The 19,870-nt window shown below is 45.4% G+C and overlaps 1 protein-coding gene across 3 annotated transcripts in view; it reads right to left on the reverse strand.

The window, feature by feature from the left end:
* LOC134568170 (potassium channel subfamily T member 2) overlaps positions 1-19,870 on the reverse strand; it is a 465,676-nt gene that overhangs the window by 232,376 nt on the left and 213,430 nt on the right. The gene's annotated exons all lie outside the window — the stretch shown is intronic.

Raw genomic sequence — 19,870 nt, forward strand, 5'->3', positions numbered from 1 at the left:
TTGTAAATAATGAAAAAAACAAACACAGATTGTATATAGCTACAGCTGTATATGGATGAGAATAGCCAGTATCACTTAAAAGGACAACAACCTAAATACAGTGGTTATGGTGTCACTGGGCTCTAGTCACCATCTTAGCTTGTGATCAAACTATTTTAGAGCAAATGTGGTGATCCGCAAGGCACCTGCATTCTCCACTTTACATTAGCAACATTGATTTTATCCATAGTTCAATGTCATTCACAGCTAAGAGAGTCAGCTGCATTCAGTAGTTAGGGCGCCTAGATTTCCCCTTTAATTTCAGTCTCTTCAGTTGCATTTTATAACTTATTATAATCTATTAAAGTACTTTTACAGGGTGTTCAGGGCTGGATATAAACCTTTGAAAAATGTTAAACAGATAAAATTCTTTAAAGCTGTAAAAATAAAGTACTATTGTCATTTAATTTATTTAGAATACAGTTCATTAATAAATGATGCAAAGTATCCCTCTACTAGAACCCAGTGAAACCTAAGTCCATGCAGACAAAGCATTTTCTACCTGTCTCTCTAACACCTATGTACGGTATTTGAACATACAGAAAGTGTTGTTCGATATGCTGCGATATTACACTTCAAACCTTCTAGTCACTCCTGGTTGAAAGGCGACTCTTGTTTTAAATATATAAAGAGCAGGAGGTTAAAAAAGTTAATATATTCAACAATTATGACATTGATATTACTTATTTTTCATGACAATCTTAGGAAAGTAAAAAGGAACCACTTACAATTATAACAACATAAATCCAGTCTACAGGATTTCATTTTTGATTTCAAAGATATTTAGCTAAATTCTGTTTTATGTTTTTTTTTATGTTTTATTCATTGGGGTAACCTAAGATGAACTATTTATATATTTTTTTGTTTTTATGGTGGTAGCTTTTGATACTAGAGTTATGTGTGAGTCATTTTTTTGGGGGGGTGGGGCGGTTATCTTTATTTTTGGTCTAACACAGACATACAGTATTTTGTAATCATTTGAAACAGAGAAATACATTATCTGTGAAGGCCACTAACCTATTTCATTAACAGTTCAAATATTCCACACCTTTTAGTAAACCTCAAGCAATTAGTTCATTCCACAATTTGGACAATGTCATCTACAGATTTTACTATGGTGACAAGAGAACGGAAGTTATAAAATTATACATTGATTACAGTTTCCGGAAATATAGAAAATGGGGTAACTATGCTTTTTGGTGTACCCACCAGAAACATATTATATAATTCCCATGGTTGTCAGTATTTGTTTTTATTCTATATTTAATGTTTTTTTATTTAAAAGAAATAGAATGACATTAAACATATGTTGTAAAAAAGTAACCGAGTAAAATAAAACATAAAAATATCAAGCAACACATCAGCTCCCACCCCCGCCCCCCCCCCCCAAAAAAAAAAATTACATCCATATATCCAAATTACTGCTAGTAACTAGTGATGTCACAAACATAGCATTTTCGGTTCGTGAACGGCGGACGCGAACTTCAGCAAATGTTGGCGAACCGGCGAACCGGGCGAACCGCCATAGACTTCAATGGGCAGGCGAATTTTAAAACCCACAGGGACTCTTTCTGGCCACAATAGTGATGGAAAAGTTGTTTCAAGGGGACTAACACCTGGACTGTGGCATGCTGGAGGGGGATCCATGGCAAAACTCCCATGGAAAATTACACAGTTGATGCAGAGTCTGGTTTTAATCCATAAAGGGCATAAATCACCTAACATTCCTAAATCACAATGGATATGGATTGACACCTGACATATGACATATTGACACCTTGACATATGGATTGACACCTGTCTTCAGAGACCCTGATACACACTGACACAGAGCAGAATAGGGACTGTTCCCCCTACATAGGGTCACTTGGCAGATATGGATTGACACCTATCCTAAGGATCCCTGATACACACTGACACAGAGCAGAATAGGGACTGTTCTCCCTACATAGGGTCACTTGGCAGATATGGATTGACACCTATCCTAAGGATCCCTGATACACACTGACACAGAGCAGAATAGGGACTGTTCCTCCTAGATAGGGTCACTTGGCAGATATGGATTGACACCTATCCTAAGGATCCCTGATACACACTGACACAGAGCAGAATAGGGACTGTTCCCCCTACATAGGGTCACTTGACAGATATGGATTGACACCTATCCTAAGGATCCCTGATACACACTGACACAGAGCAGAATAGGGAATGTTCCCCCTACATAGGGTCACTTGGCAGATATGGATTGACACCTGTCCTCAGGGACCCTGATACACACTGGGGGGGGACCTACTGTCCTCCCCCGCCTTCACCCCTGCGTGGTGGGTGGGGGCCATAAAAATAATGAGGGGGGGACCTACTGTCCTCCCCCCGACCCCCACCCCTGCGCGGTGGGTGGGGGCCATAAATCACAATGGGGGAGGACCTACTGTCCTCCCCCCGACCCCACCCCTGCACGGTGGGTGGGGGCCATAAAATAATGAGGGGGGACCTACTGTCCTCCCCCCGGCCCTCACCCCTGCGCAGTGGGTGGGGGCCATAAATCACAATGGGGGGAGGACCTACTGTCCTCTCCCCGCCCCCACCCCTGCGTGGTGGCCATAAAAATAATGAGGGGGGGACCTACTGTCCTCCCCCCCGGTCCCCACCCCTGCGCGCTGGGTCGGGGCCATACAAATAATGAGGGTGGGTGGGGGCCCTAAAAAAATCAATAAGGGGGACCTACTGTCCCCCCCCAGCCCCCACCCCTGAGTGGTGGGTGGGGGCCCTAAATAAAAATCCCCCCCCCAATCAAAGGTGACTAGGGGTCCCCAAGCCCCTAGTCACCCACCCCCCCACCCCAAAAAAGTTACCCCCTACCTACCCCCCTCACCCTAAAAAATAGTGAAGGGGGAATAAAATAACTAACCTGTAAAGAAGAATTCAGCTTACCATTTGACGTCTTCTTTTTTCTAAAATCTTCTTTTTTCAGCCCCAAAAAAGGCCAAATAAAAAGCCATAAGAACCGACGCAATTTAAAAAAAAAAAAAATAATAATCCATCTTCACTCATGGAGGGCTCCGCGCAGACTGAGCTCTGCAGGGTGGGGGAAGGCTTTTAAAGACTTACCACGCCCTGCAATTAGGCTAAGAACACTCTGATTGGCTGGTTTAAGCCAATCAGAGTGCTCTTTGTCATTTTACACAGCGTGGGAAAATTCCAAAGAACTTTCCCACGCTGTGTAAAATGACACAGAGCACTCTGATTGGTTAGATTCCAAGCCCACCAATCACAGTGCTCTGTGTCATTTTACACAGCATGGGAAAGTTGTCAATCCATATCTGCCAAGTGACCCTATGTAGGGGGAACAGTGCCTATTCTGCTCTGTGTCAGTGTGTATTACACAGCATGGGAAAGTTGTCAATCCATATCTGCCAAGTGACCCTATGTAGGGGGAACAGTCCCTATTCTGCTCTGTGCCAGTGTGTATCAGGGATCCTTAGGATAGGTGTCAATCCATATCTGCCAAGTGACCCTATGTAGGGAGAACAGTCCCTATTCTGCTCTGTGTCAGTGTCTGGGGGGAGTATCTGCAGTAACACAGAGTGTCTGGGGGGAGTATCTGCAGTAACACAGGGTGTCTGGAGGGAGTATCTGCAGTAACACAGAGTGTCTGGAGGGAGTATCTGCAGTAACACAGAGTGTCTGGGGGGAGTATCTGCAGTAACACAGAGTGTCTGGGGGAGTATCTGCAGTAATACAGAGTGTCTGGTCGGAGTATCTGCTTGTAACATTTAAATGCAAAAAAAAAATTAAAAATTACAAAATAATAAATTGAAAAAAATAAATAAAATGGTTGCAGCTTCCGAATGAATCTAAAATGGATGCTGTCCAGTAGGTGGGAGGGTCTGCTAGGGAAGGTGTGCTGCTGATTGGCTGGAATGTGTCTGCTGACTGTGAGGTACAGGGTCCAAGTTTACTCAATGATAAAGAATAGGGGGCGGACCGAACAACGCATGTGTTCACCCGGGGCGGTGAACGCGAACATGCTATGTTCGCCAGGGACTATTCGCCAGCGAACCGTTCGGGACATCACTACTAGTAACTTAAAGCCCTAGCAAGCACATGGAGAATGGTCAATCTTGCATAACAAGTCTCAGATTCTTTGGTACTAGACAAATTTTATAGCATGACAGGAGGCTTCATATTTGCTTAAGTCTCTCTTTACTAGAACTCCACAGCAGCACATTAACATAGAGATAAAAACACCAGAGACAAAAATCATGAATCTATAAAAGGCTTCTCCCAACTAACTATTTCCACTTTCTTTGCTGCTCCGCAGACAGTACAGGTCAGAGTACCACTGCCTCCTGTTTTATATGGGTGGTTGTGGATATTTTACTGTATTTATATGTTTATTACTGTATTGATTTATTTGTTTAGAGGGTATTTTTGCATCTACCTACTTAGTGCTGTAGGGATTGATTTATTTAGCTATACTGTTTTTTCTGTGTCTACCTTCTTAGTGCTCTAGTGATTGATTAATGTAGCTATCTGTATTTTCTGCATCTTCCTTCTTATGGCTGCAGGAATTTATTTGTTTAGAATGTGTTTACCTTCCTACTGCCATTATGATTTATTTATTTAGATTGTATTTTTCTGTCCCTACTTTTTTGCTGTAGGGATGTATTTTCTCTTATGACTTTTCTGCATTTTCCTGTTTTGGGCCCCCATGTCTGGGGATCGTTTTTTTCTTGGGTTTGGGGGGGTGGGTTCCTTTTTTCCCTCCCTCCCTCTACCTTTTCTGGGTGGCTTTGCCCTCTTTCGACTCTGGCGGTCCCACGTGTTGGATCCCGCCCACCGGCTCCATCCACCGAGCGAGACCCTCTGCTTCCACACCCCACCTGGCCCACGCTTCCGCTCGTGGTATAACTGCTCCCACGGCGTGGGTGGGGGGGTTTAACCTTCCAATGCAGACTTACCGTATTAGTTCCGTCGATGGCAGGCACATGTGCTGTAGCTTTGACTGGGACTCAGCTATGACTTGGGCGCATTGCACCCTCAGGCTGTCCTGGCTTTGTGCCCATGTGGCTGGCAGGTTAGGCTACTGGGGACTATAGTGGATGATATAGATCACAGGCATGCTATATAGAGCTGTGCACAACTCCTCAAGGGTTACAGGCACAACAGGCAGTATTACCACTTATACTCACCCCCCCCCCTTTTTTTGTTTGTTCAGATGATTGCTTGCAGCGCTCTGTTTTATCATTTTGACCAATGGAGCACCTCTTGAGAGGTAACTCAGTTGGTGAGTTCCCTGACTACAGGTGTACTCAATATGCAAGTTCACTATTTACGGAGTGTCAGGCACTATTTAACTGAAGTGCGTTATCTACAGTTGCACAGTAGAAGGCTATGTACAGTTACACAGTGCAAGGCTATGTACAGTTACACAGTGCAAGGCTATGTACAGTTACACAGTGCAAGGCTATGTTCAGTTACACAGTAGACGGCTATGTACAGTTACACAGAAGAATGCTATGTACAGTTACATATAAGAATGCTATGTACAGTTACACAGAAGAATGCTATGTACAGTTATATAGAAGAATGTTATGTACAGTTACACAGAAGAAGGCTATGTACAGTTACACCGGAATATACTATGTAGTTACATAGAAGAATGTTCTGTACTGTTACACAGAAGAGTGTTATGTACAAATACACAGAAGAATGTACGTACAGTTACACGGAAGAGTGTTATGTACAGTTACACAGAAGAGCGTTGGGTACGGTTACACAGAAGAACGTATTGTATGTTTACACAGAAGGATGTTATGTACGGCTGCACAGAAGAGTGTTATGTGCAGTTACACGGAAGAAGGTTACGTACACTTACACAGAAGAGTGTTAATTACAGTTACACGGAAATGTGTTACGTGCTAATAATCTGAAGAAGTGTTATGTACATCTTAGCGAAAGGTACATTTTATCGGAAGAATGGAATGCGCAGTTCCTCACCTGTACATCTCTGAAGGTCCTGAATTGTCTGTGCCCCAGGACTTGGCCGGCTTTGTCCGTGACTTACTGATTGGCCTGCTTTGACTGTGCCCCATTGATTGGCCTGCGTTGTCTGTGCCCCATTGATCTGGCCTGTGCTGTCTGTGCCAGAATGTCTGCATGCCAAGCCTACTGCCACATACTCACGCTTGTGCATTGCATGCGCTGCCCAACTTGCCTCGGTCACTATATGGGGTGCTGCCCCTATCTCCCTGTCGGTGACTCTTGTCCTCTATACTCCTTGAGGTTGCTTTGGCTGGGACCGCTGAAAAATAGAACCCTTATCCGGGTTAACAGCGCAGACAATGACTATTATGGCAGTGACCGCCTCCGTGGAATTAGGCTTCAGCCAGGGTCCTCCCTTAAGCTTATCAAGAGCGTAACGCTAGAGGGCCCACCTTTAAAACGGCAGGCGACTTGAATAAGTCAGACTCTCCTAGAGGACAGCAGGCAAGGGCACATAAGCGCTACTGGAAGGGTGAAGGCCCTGAACCAGTGACTTGAATGAGTCAGACTCTCCTTGAGGAGAGCAGGCAAGTGCGCATGAGCGCTACTGGAAGGGTGAATGCCCTGAACCAGGCTCCCGGAAAGATAAGACTCTGACGAGCGGCTAACCCCTCTGCAATCGGCCAGACGGCCCTGCCTATATTTTCTTAAAAAGGCAGACGACTTGGAGGAGTCAGACTCTCCAAGTGGAGAGCAGGCAAGGGCGCATAAGCACTACGGGTAGGGTGAAGGCCCGGAACCAGACGCCCGGAAAGATTAGACTCCGGAGAAGTGTCTAGCCCTGATATGATCAACCTTGATCGCCAGACGACACTGCCTATGTGGCAGAGGGGTGAAGGTCCCCGTAACCCCCTACCATGGCCGCCCTAGCTGAATGGCGGGCGGACCGGTTCCCCTTGGAGGGAGAGGACGATGGGGGTGTGGATTATTATGATGGCCCCTAGTGGCACCATGAGATGGCCCCTAGTGGCACCCGACGTCCTTGGAAGAAGAGGTTGTCTCGTGGATCGCCTTAAACGAACCCCTGTTCGACCCTCGATCCATTGCTCACCTGGTTTCTTTGGAATGGTCTCTGCCCGATCACCTAGCACCATCGGTGTGTTTATGGGCCCATAGACCGCTGGCTTGAGAAGCCCGCAGGATAATTCGAGCGGTATTTCTAGCCAGGCTCCCGAACAAAGTAGCCGCAAACCCAGACTTAGACCCCGATGGGGAACTGCGGTTTTGCTGGTTAAGCACCTGTCTAGTGTTCAGGAGATCCTGAGAGCGGCCCACTGCAGTGCCTATACTATGAAGTCCGCACTGGCAAGCCGATTGTTCTCCACTACACGAGTGAGTTGTGCTAGCAGAAGATATGAGGAAGTATAAGAGGTGTCCTATTTTACATGGAAATACTTGACGGAGGCTTATCTCCGCTCCAACCCGTACCTTTTATAGGGGATTGGACCCTTGACCCGGAATTTCACACTTGCCTCCACTTTCGGAATACATCCCAGACGGGGCCCCGAGTCTGGGGTGGCAGACGACCCTATCCTAAACGCAATTTGGACCGCTGGAGGTGCTTGGGATAAAGGGATCTGAGCCCCTCGGAGTCCCGGCACAAGTCTACGATTGAACATATATTCATTAGTTGCTTTGAATAACCGCAGCCATCAATAAACTTCTAGGGACCGCGGGGCCCAGATCTGGTAAGGTGGCCTCTATTTTCTCCCTTGTGAGATAGGTATCTTGTGCATCAGTCATTTGGGCGACAATACAACCTGGTTGGCAGGTTGGGAGGAATTGAGGACATTCAGGAATACCAGAACTATCTGAAGAGATCTTTCTCGTTTTCCACGCGTTGGGACCCGGACGCGACTCTTCATCGATATAGGACATCTTGCTGTATGGTCTACTTGGACGGGCTTGATGGAACCCCTGCGAGGTACCTCCCAGATCGAAAGGTCAGACGCTCCCTGCGTTTTGAATGAGTCAGACTCCCTGGATTTATTATTTTTTTTTTTTAACCAGGAAAATATCGATCTCCTCTACATATCAAGGGATGGAGTCCTGGAGGGCGGATTGGACGCAAGGGGGTGCCTCCTACGCTCTCCAATGCCCAAGTTTCTCGTACGTATGGAATAGTTTTCTCTGGGAGGACCCGGCGTCAAGACTTTAGTCCACTGAGGAGGACCCATCAGGCCCCGACCGGTTTTGCTGGATGACGGACCTGTTTGCTCAGCGATGGATGCTTCCCTCAAGGAGTGTTCGACGCGGACGAGTCTCCTCCATTTGTTTGGTCTCAGGACCTTTCTTCAGATGCCTCGGTCTGCAGTTCCTGGATTCCCTGGACCCTTGCTCATTTGATCTCGGGGATTGTGAGACTTTGGTCTGCATGGCGACCCTGACGTAGATCTCCTAATTTTGCTACCGCTTTTACAGGGTTCGGGCATTGTTTGGTCACTTTATTACCGGGGACTGCCATATCAATTAGATTAGTTAGCGCGTACAACTGTTGTCAGCGGGCCTCGCTCTGCTTAGAATTCCCTCTATGGTTCCTGAGGATGGGTATTCATCTCCCCAGGGGGTACACACATTTTTGTCATGCTCCTATGGTGGTTTCTGTCTGGTTTTGTCCATTCACTGATTCTGGATTTATTTCAGTTATTATACCTTGTTTTTTCTTTCAGATGGGTTCGGTGGTTCGGACCTTAGTTGTCCATCAGCCTTAGTCAGACCCAAGGGTCATAGTATTACTTTGGTAGTCCTCCCACCTTTAGGCGGTGTTGACGTCACCGTTTGTTTAAATGGTTCTTCCCTTTTTCTCGCCCTTCATGTACCACTTGGTTGTGGTTGGCATTGGCGGGGCGTATAGGTTTTTTCGGTTCACTTCAGTCCGTAACACTGCGACTTCAGGTACCGACATGGCGGGCGTTTTTCTCCAAGACATTGTACGCTTTCCTGCCGGTTACGAGGAGCTATCTTCGCAGAGTTTAGGTTGGTACGGCGGATCGTGTTTCTTTGGTCTTTGCTGTCCGAGCGTTAAAACAGCAAATATGAAGCCTCCTGTCATGCTATAAAATTGTAGATTTTATAACAAGACACGGAGGCTCATATTGCATAACCCTTTCTTTACTGTCCACCAATAGCAGCAAAGAATACAAACATAATGAAAAAAATGAAGAACATACATTAACATAGGCCCCTCCCCGCTCAGGTCCCGGTATATTAGGCAGCACTTCCCTTCCATATCCCTCTTTCTTTGCTGCTCCGATCAACGATAAGTACATGTCACTTTGCCTTTATAGTTATTTCTTTCAATACCGTTTTAAATTTATTCTCCGTATTATTGGTTGTTTACTCTATATAACCTTTAGCTATTGTTACTATATTCTTATTATTGTTATTAATTTTATTAGTATTTTATTAATATTTTATTAATATTATATTTTCATTATTCTATCCTGATTTACCTTATTGCTTCTTGCTTTAATTGTTTTTCCTCTCTGCATACTTGGTAGTTGCTATTGTGCCCAGGGTCCAGACCCCCTTTATTTTTCTCTTACTCTCCGTTTTACTTTCTTCATTGCTTTTTCCCGCATCGGCGCCATTTTGCGCACGTTTTTTCTCAAGCTGTCTTTCATAATGCACACAAACCGCTCACCGTTCGGCAGTTAGGGCCATTCGGCTGTTTGCCGCGTTCGCCTGTTTCTTGCGAATGGCCCGTTCGTCAGTTTCGTATTTTATCCTATACTCACCTTGTATTCATCTAATTCACCTCTTTTAACCGAACGTTCGGTTGTTTCTCTTTATTCACCTTACTTCATTTTTGCCGCGAATCTCGCGAGATTCTCGGCGGCCATTTTCTAAACTTCCTGTCTTCTTCCCTATTCCCTGTCAGAGTGTGCACTGGTCTGGGCCCTGGTGAGATCATTTTTTATCTGCTTGTTAGTACTTTGGGTGACTAACCCAAATCTGTTCCTTGTCAGTTTTCCTGAGATTTAGTATTGATTCACTAACTATTCTCACTCTATCTAAAATTCCCAAACCCAGACTAAATTCTGGTTCACCTCCCTCTGGGGAGTCTGATGCCCCACTCAGCAAGGGAGAAGCCCCTGTCACCTCAGGTAATTCACCTGCTCGCTCCGACAGAACTAACCACTCAGATGGGACTCAGTTCTTAGCGCTACAGCGCTCAGTGACAGACGCCATTATGGCAGCCATGGGGTCCATGTCCTCTACTCTCTCCCACACCATTTCCCAGGCCCTCCTGCCACGTCCTTTGGACGAGCGCTACTCGGGCTCCACGACGCCTCAGCCGCCTCCTCCTGTGGACCCACCAGGAGATTTACCCAGGAAAGCTACCCACAAATCTAGATGTCCCTCTGCCTCCAGAAACACCATGACTGGCGTACCTTCGGTCGCCCCTGAAAGCTTGTCACAACCACGCAAGAGAGCCTTTCCGCGCCAGGCAGAACGGGCACGGCTATGGAAATGTGCCAGAGCACAGGTAGAAAGCGACTCCGACTCAGAAATCGGGTCAAGTGAGGAGGCTAGGATCGAGTCCGACAGAGCCCAGGCAGAGACGTCCGGGGGCAAACCAGGGACTAGACACTCCGCGGCTGCGGAGTCCGCCCTTGTGGATCCGTCGGGCGTTCCACTCTTCGACCCGGATGATTTGCACCATCCGAGATCGGCAGAGTGGCTCCCGGCCGGCCACGTTGCCACATATTTGGAGAAGTGGGTGCGACACCCACTTAGCAAAGCGGCACGCAACAAATTGAGGGCAGAGTGTCCAAGGCCTGTTGTGCCTAACAAAGTTTGCGACACTCCCGAGGTAGACCCCAAGATGACCCAATTCCTTACCAAGCTAGGCTGGAATCCCCGTAAGGGGCTCGAATGCGCCTTAAAATCCTGCCAGGATAAGCACCTGGACATATTTGGCCCATTGGCTAAACTATTTGATTTGGCGGAAGACGCCAGAGCGGAAAACCGCATGGTTGACCCTGAAGACCTCCGTGGTTGGGTCCAGAGAGCAATCTGTATTACAGGGAATGTTAACACCTCATTATCAATTGAGAGACGTAGGCTATCTTATTTAAGATAGAGCCCAAATTGGCTAACCTCGCCCTAACAGAAGCCGGTAGGGACGCCCAAGGCCTCCTCTTCGGCGATTCCTTTATAAAGGACCTGGGTCGATTTGTTGGGGCATTTACTGCCCTGGATAAGGCTCAATCCTCTATGAGGCGAGTTTTCCAGGGACGGGTCTCTACCAGGGCCGGCAGATCCAGGAGCCGTCTGTCCGGCCGGAACTATTTCCAGTCCCGTGGCACGGGACGAGGCTCCTTTCACCAACGCTCCCAATACCAGGAGGCTAACACCCGCCCCTCCTTCTTCCCATCTCGAGGACGCCCGTGGCAATCTAGAGGCTTTTCCTTGGACAATCTTGTTCGAGACGACCCTACGGTGAGTTACCTCAAGCCTCATGTTTTTTCTCATGTTTGTGTAGGGGGCAGACTCCAACATTTTTTGCCAGCTTGGTCACAAATTACCTCAGACCCCTGGGTACTGACTACCATTCGAGGGTTTCACATAGAACTGATAGACAACTTCGTACATATTCCCCCTCCTCGACCGATCTGCTTTTCACTCCAGGATCGCAGACGGATCGACATGGAGCTTTCCACCCTTCTTACCAAAGGGGCTATAGAAAAAGCACCTCCCGAACCCACAGGGGTCGTAAGCAATATTTTCCTGGTGGAAAAGAAAGGCGGACAGTCATAAAAGGAGGCCCGTCATAAATCTGCGCCCCCTCAATGCCATAGTCCGATACCGCCATTTCAAAATGGAAGGTATTCACCTACTACGGGACCTTCTCCTTCACGGAGACTGGCTGGCAAAGCTAGACCTCAGGGATGCATACCTGACGGTGCCGATTGCCTCGGACTCCCGAGACCTCCTACGCTTCCAATGGCAACACGAGACTTGGCGGTTTACATGCCTACCCTTCGGCCTCTCCTCAGCACCGTGGTGCTTCACAAAGCTACTACGCCCTGTGATGGCATGGCTACGCAGCCGGGGAGTTCGTCTAATCGTATACTTAGACGACATACTCCTTATGGATCAAGATCACTCCACTCTCCTTGCCCACCTACGGCTGGCCATAAACCTCCTTTCCCGCTTGGGCTTCGTTATCAATTGGGAAAAGTCATGCCTAACCCCCGCCACGCGGATGGAATTCCTAGGATTCCTCGTGGACTCAGGGGAGGCGACTCTGAGCCTGCCAAGGTCCAAGATACTCGCCATACGCAAGGAGTTACGCAGAGCACTGGTACGACCCCAACTCACCCTGCGACAGCTGGCACGGCTCATTGGCCTACTGGCCTCATCTATACAGGCAGTGTTCCTGGGCCCACTACACTACCGGGCACTGCAACGACTGAAGATCGCACACCTGAGAGCCGGTGCATCCTACGCAGACCAGGTGTCACTGGACACCGAAACGAAAGACGAACTGCGTTGGTGGATTCTCAACCTGTCCGCATGGAACGGCAAGGCGATCTTCGTCCCGCAACCGGAATTCACAATCGACTCCGATGCAAGCCTCCACGGATGGTGGGCCCATTGCGACGGGATTTCTACAGGAGGCTGTTGGTCGGCAGCCGAGTCACGGCTACACATCAACGCACTGGAACTTCTGGCAGGCTCCTTCGCCATCCGCAGCTTCGCGAGGGACAGAGCCCTAACTTGCATCCGTCTGCGCATGGACAACGTCTCAGCGGTGAGATATGTCAACCACCTGGGGGGTACACAGTCAGCAGTGCTGGCCGCCCTGGCGAAGGACTTTTGGGAATTCTGCCTGGAACGGAACCTGATGGTCCAAGCGGAGTATCTACCTGGTCTCCACAACGTCCAAGCGGACTGGGGGTCACGTTATCTTTCAGACTCCAGCGACTGGAAGTTGGACACGGAGGCGTTCTCCAGTTTATCGTCTCTCTGGGGTCCCTTTTCTATCGACCTCTTCGCTTCCCGACTCAACACCCAGCTATCTCGATTCTTCAGCTGGAGACCAGACCCGATGGCGGAGGCAGTAGATGCCTTCCTGCAAGACTGGAGCGGGGACCTCCTATATGCCTTTTCACCGTTTTCCATGATTCCACGCTCCCTCCTCCAGACCCGCAGACACCGGGCAGAATTAGTCATGGTGACCCCATTCTGGGAAACCCAGTCTTGGTTCCCCCAAATTCTCGAGATGATGATGGACTACCCACGGCTACTACCGTCACATCACAATCTACTGCTAGACCCGATGGGACGGTGTCACCCGCTCTGGTTGGACGGCTCCCTCCCACTCCTGGCATGGCAGATCTCCGGGGACCCTGGGAAATCCAAGGAGTTTCGGACACGACTAGACGCCTCTTGGCGGAGGCATGGGCCCCAGGAACTAGACGAGCTTATGGATCAGCTTGGCGAGCTTGGACTAGCTGGTGCATGGCTAGGGATGCGGATCCCGTTTTGGCCCCTGTAACCATGGTCCTGTAATTTTTGACGTCCCTCTTCGAGGCGGGGAAGGCTTACAGGACTATCAACCTTTACAGGTCAGCCATCTCTGCAATTCATCAAGGTTTCGATGGATGCCCAGCGGGTCAACATCACTTAGTGTGTCGGCTCCTCCGGGGCTCGCGATTCTCCCGACCACCCAGGCCTCGCTACTCCACGTCATGGGACGTGTCCGTTGTACTATCCTTTATCTCGTCGTGGCCCGCTAACTCAGCGCTCTTCCTGAAGCAACTTTCTGCCAAATTGGTTTGCCTGCTCTGCCTCGTATCTTGCAAGAGGGTCTCGGACGTTAGAGCCCTGGACTTCGATGCCAAGTCATACACCCCGGACGGGGTCACGTTCAACATCAGTCGCCGGACAAAAACCTCTATCAAGTCGGTGTCCTATCCAGTTTTTCCTGACTCTCCAGCATTATGTCCCGTGGCTTGCCTTCGCGAATACGAAGATCGTACCAAACTTCATCGTTCACATGTATCCCCACAGCTGTTCCTGTCCTTTCGACCACCCTTCCGACCGGTCTCTAGCACCACCTTGTCACGCTGGGTGCGATGGTTATTGGATCAGGCGGGCATCGATACCACGATCTTCGGCGCCCATTCGATCCGGGGGGCCTCAGCATCCTCGATGATGACTGCAGGGGCTCGTCTGGAAGATATTATGAGGACAGCCGACTGGTCTAGGGAATCTACTTTCCATGAATTTTACTTTCGCCCGGCCCCACATACTTTTACGGCAGTAGTTAATCAGCTTTAAACTTGCAATATGAGCCTCCGTGTCTTGTTATAAAATTGCATGATTTTGCTATTACATGACGAAAAGTCATGATTTTATTAAAGACACGGAGGCGAGTATTGTCCCACCCACGTTTATTATTCAGGTTCAGGGGGGGGGGGGGGCGAATGTTTATATACTAAATAAGAATATTAATGAGGAGCATGTCAGGCAAAAATACAGAATTAAAAAAGAATCATATATTTGTGAAATATTTTGGAGGTATCATGAACCACGTCTTGTAATTTATCTATCTCCGCTACCTCCTGTGCTTTAAGCATGACCATGTTGAGGGTGGGTATACTAGGATAGCTCTGCCATCACATGTCTAGTTGAGATAGTAATTCTGGCTAAAAGCTTATTCTGAGCCATGGTGAGATAGTTAAATTTACTTGCAAGCCAAATCCAGGGATCCAAGGTGATTTGTAGGAGTGTAGAGGCTAGAAGGACAACAACATAGTGAGGAAATATGGAGACACTGCCTTTAGAGATGAAAATATAGTGCCAAAGCGGTTTTAACAGGTGTCATAAGCAATATGACCCATTCTGTAGAGTTGTATTTGAGTAAGGTTCTGAAAAAGTAAAGTTTTGTTTGCTTGAACTTTATGGTTGACTCAAATAGATATGGAAGAGATCACCATCCAAATTTTTGAACAGACCATGGGTTCTGAGGGGGAGCCATAACCACTTTTCCAAGCCACCACATATGAAAGCTTCTCAGTCGGGGCATTAGATACTTGAGATGCATATATAGTTGAAATGTGGCTTTGTTGTATTTGTGGATATGAACATAAGTTCTCAGAGTTATATTTTCAGTATTTTGATATACACTGTGGGGAAATGCTGCTGTAAATCTTACAAGGGAACAAAAACAAGTTTCATAATGTATATTAAAGCTCACTTTTGGCAAATTTGTCTCCTGTATTAGTGCTGGCAGAAATGCTAGTTTGTGTTCTGAATCAGCATGCATATTATTGCATATCATGGCCACAATCTATAAAATGATTTATAAGATACCTATCCTGGTAATTTATTCTTGTTAAAAGGAAATAGTGCAAAATTGCTGTTGCTAAGGGATGTCTTATTAAGTACATCAGAATAAAGATACCCTTGAATCCTTAAAACACAAAATAAATGGAAATGCTAGTGCAATGGATGCACTAATGTACAATACACCATCTCAATCATATTATAACCCCTAATAATTCACTAAGAACATAATACATAACAACAAAAACAGAAGATCTTTAAATAGGAATTAATTGAATCATTGTGGAAACAATCAATAAAATACTTAGAGGTATATAATCAGAAAAGAGCAGGGAACTGATGAATATTGTTCTGTATTGCATTGTCTTTGATGAGCACATCACTTATTGCAGCTTCAAATTCTGTTAGACCCCGATACATACAAAGGAGCATAACAAAGTTAAAGGACAAATATTTGTGTCAACCTTTGTCAATATCTTATCGCTAAAAAATTATAGCAAGGAAAGGAATCTGTATTTAATCACATCATAGCTGACATTGCTACTGCAAAATGTTTACTGGAAAATTCTATTCTATATATAGTCTATAGTCTTCAGGACTCTGTCATTAAGGGCACAATAGGGACTTTTTTTTATAAATTATTGGCCAATAGTGCCCAGCCAATCCCAGTGCTCTGTCTGAGCAGTTAAAGTGCAGAAAGGCCATTAGATGTTTATGGCTGGTATTTACTATTAACGGCTTTGGAAAAATACGCTTATAATCTTTATCAAAGCATTTGGATTGTGCAAAAAGCATGCAAAAGTTGAATGCATGTTTTTTCCATGCAAAATGGTAATTTAAGTTATTCATTTTCTCATTTGAAGAGGAATATTCATTGAGAGTGAAACTACTATTTCTCTGGCAAACCTTTTTTTGTGGATTTCTCACTTACGTGATTTAGATATACTCAGAAATATTTTTTTGTGTGCCAAAAAAAAAATAAAAAATGCAAAGGTTTAGTAAAGACCAGTGCAGTAGTCTATAGCTCAGAACAGATATGTCTACTCCTCTGCAATTCTGACATGGCATACAATTAATAACCGCATGTTAATTCTCACCACCAAAAACGAACGATCCAGCTTTGCTCTTTGACTGGCAAACAATCCACTGTAATGAGCGAATGTGCCTTTAGCCCAGTGTGTCCACTAGCTATAATATCTCACAAAAGATAGCAACAAAGCTACTTTGATGTAAAAATACCTCCTCAAACAAGAAAATATTGCAGACTTTGCATAAAAGTAGCATGGACTAAAAAAAATCAACTCTAAAAGCAATGTATGGTCCATGATGACTTTCTATATTGCATATAAGTGCATATTGCATCTGCAGAGTTAGAAACACATGAATGATGCAAATTTTGTGCTTATTTACTATTGATTATAAGTTGAGCTGTACATTGAATTTCATTTGTAGCTAATTGCTATGGTTATGCTGCTCTGCATAGGAAATCAAACCAGTTTCCAGATTTCCAATTATTAACGTTGTAAAGCAGTATACATACATTATGCTACTTTGTCTAAACAAATTAATATAATATTAAACAAATTAATATACTCTATCTTATGAATATAATATACAATTTTTATATGGTAGTAGTGTTTTTATGTTTGTCTGTCATTATTTTTGTTGCTTTATAGTGTTGTAATTTTGTGTCAATTCTTTTGTTTCTTATGAAAATATACACTAATTTACATAGCCAGTATGAAATAGTGAAAGTGTGTAGCGCTAAATGATACAAACTTACTCCACAGGAAATCCTTCAGAGTATAAAGGGTACATAAACTATGGGAGAGATAGAGAAATATATAGTGCACTCTGTGCAGAACGTCGTGATTATGCACCACACGATAAACACTCACGTGGTTTAGAGCCTATTGAGGATTGGCTCTAATCACTTTTGCCTTGTGTCCTTTAGGTGACACACACCTTTAACTCCAGGTAGAATTTATTCCTCAAAAGAAAGAGAAAGAAAACAGGGAAAACTCGCCCTGGTGTTGAAATCCTCAATACAATATTACAGCAACTTAAACACATAGGTGAAGATTGCTTCTCACCTGAAAGAGAGCCTGTGACCTGGCTCAGAGTAAATCAGCATATGAGTCCTTTTAGGGATGACTCCTTCCCTCTTTGGTAGGATGGAAGATGCACAAATATATGTATTTCAAATAAAAAATACTATTTATTACATACAATTTTAAAATCAAATGATACATACAAAATATAGGTTAATCCGAAACGCGTTTCGCCGGTTCCGTCCGGCTTTCTCAATCGGTATCTTCCATCCTGTTCACTTCCTGGTTATAAATCCCACCTTCCGCCCTGATTGGTGGCCGGAGATCAAAGGCCATCCAATCATGGGCGTCCCTGCGAGGGAGGGTAAAGTGCTCCAGCTGTATTATTCTATCCCTTAACGCTTATGGTCTTAATCCGTGTCTGTGTGTGTAAGAGTTAGTGTGTGTGTAAGAGTTAGTGTTTGTCTGTGTGTGTAAGAGTTAGTATGTGTGTGTTAGAGCCAGTGTGTGCGTGTGTAAGAGATAGTGTGTGTGTGTGTTAGAGCCAGTGTGTGTGTGTCTGTGTAAGAGTTAGTGTGTGTGTCTGTGTGTAAGAGTTAGTATGTGTCTGTGTGTGTAAGAGTTAGTGTGTGTGTGTGTAAGAGTTAGTGTGTGTGAGAGACTGTGTGTGAGAGACTGTGTGTGTTACAGCCAGTGAGTGTGTATTAGCAGTGTGTGTAAGAGACTGTTTCTGTGTGTCTGTTAGAGCCAGTGAGTGTGTATAAGCAGTGCAAGTGTGTAAGAGACTGTATGCGTTAGAGCCAGTGTGTGTGTATAAGCAGTGTGTGTGTGTGTATAAGCGGTGTGTGTGTGTGTGTGTGTGTGTGTGTGTGTGTGTGTGTGTAAGCAGTATGTGTGTAATGGTCAGTGTGTGTGTGTATTAGCGAGTGTGTGACGCAAGGGGGTAAAGAAAAGTGGAATGAAGACACAAAAGAATGCCAAACAGGGGATACATTATACAAAAAGGGAAAACAAGAGAAAAAGGTGGTAAGATGCACAAAAGGGGCAAAAGAATGGGTAAGAGGGGCAAAAGTGGGAATATTAGACAGACATGTGAAGATAAATTCGGGGGGCAGCAAAATGTGTCTTCGCCTGTGTAGACAGAAGTCCTTGCACCGGCCCTGGGCACACCGCTTACATTTAAAGGGTTCATTCTAGAAAACTTATCAAGAATCTGATATTTAGAACAAGATGTTTAACGTGTAAAGTAACTCAGGACACTAGCTTTTTTTTTTTTTTTTTAACCAAAATAGGTTGTTCATATAAAGAGTAGCTGCAAGTTCTCTAAGAAAACAGCGATTTTTAGTACTAGAACAAATTGATATAACTATTTTGTTATTTATTAACCGACCCACTGATTTGGTGTCAGTATATCATTGTGGTTACTAATCTCAATGACATCTGCTTTTTTTGGACAAGAATCAAGGTTCCCACCGCTTCTCATCTCCCTCTGAAATGCTTAACAAGGCTGCAGTAATAAAATGCCAAATGTACCATTCCCGTAAATGCAGAAACTCATGACATTGTTCTAAATAACTTTCAGATCATAAATGCTTTATTATATTTCACTCTGTAAGTAGAGAAAAATAATCTACTATCAATCTTCCTCAAAATCTAGATAGAAGTGTATTCATGACAAATAATGAACAGCTCTTCCACAATGGTCTGAATCTGAATGATGACTTAGAACAATACCATTGATGTTATCTGACTCCCAAACACACTAATTGGATTTAATGTTCTCTCATCTCTCCATTGAAATTTAGTTGTCAATAGACAATAAGAGATGTGTGAAACAATTGGATTGTACAGCTATTTAAATTCAATGGTATAACCATAATCCCTACTTTGTCTCATTTATAGCTTGTGATTGCAATGGCATTTCAAAGAAATTCCAATTCTGTTAAAAAGAGCTTTTCAAAAAGATTCTTTCTTTATGAAATGCTCCAAAATAAAAGAGCTACCGTATATACTCGAGTATAAGCTGAGTTTTTCAGCACATATTTGTGCTGAAAAAACCCAACTCGGCTTATACTCGAGTCACTCTCTGTATTATGGCAATTTACATTGCCATAATACAGACAGGGGACTGGCAGCGAGCACTTACCTCTTCTGCAGCTCCTTTCAGCTCCCTTCTCCTCCGCACCGGTCCGTTCTGCACCTCGGTCAGCTCCCAGTGTAAGTCTCGCGAGAGCCCCGGGGTCATAGTGCGGCTCTCACGAGACTTACAGCGTGCGCTGACAGAAGAGCTGCACGGTCCAGCACGGAAGAGGAGGGAGCTGACAGGAGCTGCATGAGAGGGAAGTAAACCCTGCAAGCTCCCCCTCCCCCCCCCACTGAACTGCCAATGCCACTGGACCACCAGGGAAGGAGAGCCCCCCTCCCTGCCATGCATC

This window comes from Pelobates fuscus, chromosome 7 (assembly GCF_036172605.1).
Source record: "Pelobates fuscus isolate aPelFus1 chromosome 7, aPelFus1.pri, whole genome shotgun sequence".
Lineage (NCBI taxonomy): Eukaryota > Metazoa > Chordata > Amphibia > Anura > Pelobatidae > Pelobates > Pelobates fuscus.